Consider the following 3,287-nt stretch of genomic DNA (forward strand, 5'->3'; position numbering starts at 1 on the left):
AAATTTGAATAATAGTCACACTAACTGGTCTTCCTTATAGGTGTATGAATATTATCCTATCACTGACAGCATTGTATTTCAGGGTAACTCTTGAAATGTTGTTTTTTACTATGAATGTGATGCCATTCCTCTTCAATTTGTCATTCCCAGCATAGTAGACCATATGATTGTCTGATTCAAAATGGCCAATACCAATTCATTTAAGCTCACTAATGCCTAGGATATCGATCTTCAAGTTTTCCATTTCATTTTTGACAGATTCCAAAAAAAAGCAAGAATAAGATGCTATAAAAAATTAACACAGTATGAGAAAGAATTCTCTAAAATAAAAATTGTCAGCTGAAATAAAAGATTGAACAGAAGAATCAGAAGATAAAAGTCAAGGAAATCTCCCAGAAAGTAATACACACAAACAAAAAAGAGAGAGAGAAATGGGAAAGGGGAGGAATGATAAGAAAACTAGACGACCAATCCAGAGGCCCAAATTTTACTAATTCGAGTTTCAGAAAAAGAAAATAGGGAGGAAAGCAGAAGGAAGACAATTATCTGAGAAATAATGCAAGCAAATGTCCCAGAACTAAAGGATACTAGTTTCCAGATTGAAAAGGCCTAGTACCAAAAAAAGAAAGAAAAAAAAATTACCTGCACCAAGGAATGTCATCATGTCATTTCAGAATTCCATGGAGAAGAGAAAAGATCTAATAAATAAATAAATGATGCTTCCAGAGGGAAGCAATAGGTCACATACAAAGAATCAAGAATCTGAATGATACAAGTTTTCTCAAAGTAACACTGACAGCTAGAAAACAATGGAACAATGTCTTCAAAATTCTTAGTGAAAAAGATTTTCTTTGTAGAAGTCTATACCCATTCAAATTATCTGTCAAATGTGAAAGTAAAATAGATATTTTCAGATATGCAAAAAGGTAAATTTTTTCTTTCCTTGGCCCTCTTCTCAGAAAAGTGTTAGAGAACATACTCCAGCAAAATGAGAGAGAACACCAAGAAAGAGGAAGACTTGAGGCTCCGAAAACAAAAACAAAATCAGTTACCATTGAATCGATTTCAACTCATGGCAACCTCGTGTATTTCAGAGTAGAGCCATAGGGTCTTCGATGGCTGTAATCTTTCAGAAATAGATTGCCAGGCCTTTCTTCCAAGGAGACTCAGGAAACAGAAATTCAAACATGGAAAAGCCCTGGAGGGACCGTGTACTTGGTCTAGGAAGCAACCAGTCCAGAGAGGATCAGGAAGACCTGGTCTTCAAGAAAACAAATCGGGGAAATAATATTGATATATGTGTTACATAAATGATGGACCTGTGAAAATAATGAAGAATCAGAAACAAAAATTCAAGCAAATTAACAAAAAGCAATGACCACCACCCACACACCCCACAAAGAACAAAACCCCAGAAGTTTTACAAGAAAGGAAATGGAATCATAGTATACTACTTGACTCAGCAATGAAATAAATGTCCATAATAATGTAAATACTGACTACTAGTTTCACTAAAATTCATGACATAATGAAATTGAGAAGATTAGGAGTGGTTACATCTAATTCTTTTCTACAAGAATTTAGACAAAAAATGCCTAAAATTGATCAACATGTATATTTTTCATTGAAAATTTCATTGAGATACTTGTAGATTCACATGCAGTTGTAAGAAATAATATGGAGATATCCTTTGCAGATGTTGCCCAGTTTTCCTCAATGGTTGCACAACTCTTGTATAATATCACAACCAGGATAGAGACTTAGATTTCCCCAGTTTTACTTTTTTACCAGTATTCATGTGTGTGTGTAGTAAGGTCTGTACAATTTTATCACCTGTGTAGGTTCACACATCCACCACTGCAGTCAAAATACTGAACAGTTTCAACACTTCAAGGGTCCCTCATGCTGCTCTTTTACAACCACATACACTTCTCTGCCATTCCCTTCTCCCACCTCATCCTTAACCCCTGGCAATGAAGGACCAGTATTTTTAAATAATGGATTTAAGACAATTGCCCTTTCACCTCCTGGAAATCACTCAAAAGCAGTACAAAGAATGAGAAGCAAACATAAATTCCATCTTCAAGGAAAGGAGAACTGTGTTACCTTAAACTACACTGTTATAAGGACAGGTTGTGAAGGTTAGACAGAGGTGTGGGAAATTGCTGAGACTAGATGACTAAAGCTGCAGATCTCAAAGCCTGCATCGCTCTGACATAGAGGAGGCACACACTCTGAAGAATAACAAGATACACAGGCTTCTGGTAGGGAATTTTCCCCCAAAAGGAAAAGCAATGGAATTGGTACTCATCCTTGGTGAGGTAAGGTAGCTAAGAGAGACTGCCACATGAGCCTGTGGCCACCATAATGGTGCACTTCTGGGATCTCCCTTCAAGAAAGAACTTACTGACTTCCCATTTCAATTTAGAACATAGAAAGTTGGGAAAAACACTATTCCCACTCCAACAATAAGAAAAACTTTGATAATCTATAAAACCATGACTTTTCTTGAACTCACCAAAGATTGCAGGGCAACAAAATAACCTGAAATCTAAGAAAAAAGCAGGTGGCCAAGGAGAGATGGGAGGCAAGCTCTGACTTACTGCATCACAGCATGAGAGAAAGACAAGGCTACCATACCAGTGGGCAAGAAGAATTGAGCTAAAAATGTTAGTGCATTGTCAAAAGCTGATTGTGGGCTAGTGTGAATGTGTAGAACTCGTGGGAGCCACATAATCTGTACCCACTTACAGGCTCTTCTTGGCGCCCTACTGGTGCAGTGGTTAAGAGCTCAGCTGCTAACCAAAAGGTCAGCAGTTCAAATCCACCAGCCGCTCCTTGGAAACCCTATGGGGCAGTTCTACTCTGCCCTATAGGGTCACTAGGAGCTGAAATCAGCTTGATGGCAATGGGTTTGGTTTGGTTTACAGGTTCTTCTCCATGGACCTTCAACGGGTGCTGAAAAGAAAGATTCAGGACAGGGTGTGAGATCAGAAAAAGCCTCCATCACAGTGCTGGTCTGAGTGAAGGGAACAGCCACTATGCAGTAAAGGCAGAAAACTCCCTGTACCCATTTCCCCTGCAGAATAAAAGCCTTGGGCCTCTGGGGAAAGGCACAAGCCCTATCACACACAGGGCACAGATAAAGTGTCTTGGAGAAAGGGAGAAGAAAAAACGCTCTACCCCATGGGGAAGGGATGACATACAGAGATAGAAGGGGAATTTCAGCAGAGAAATGGAAACCGTCAGAGTTGAATAAACATGCTAAAAAAACAAAAAAACAAAAA

The sequence above is a fragment of the Trichechus manatus genome, unplaced genomic scaffold, assembly GCF_000243295.1.
Source record: "Trichechus manatus latirostris isolate Lorelei unplaced genomic scaffold, TriManLat1.0 scaffold00052, whole genome shotgun sequence".
In the NCBI taxonomy this organism is placed as follows: domain Eukaryota; kingdom Metazoa; phylum Chordata; class Mammalia; order Sirenia; family Trichechidae; genus Trichechus; species Trichechus manatus.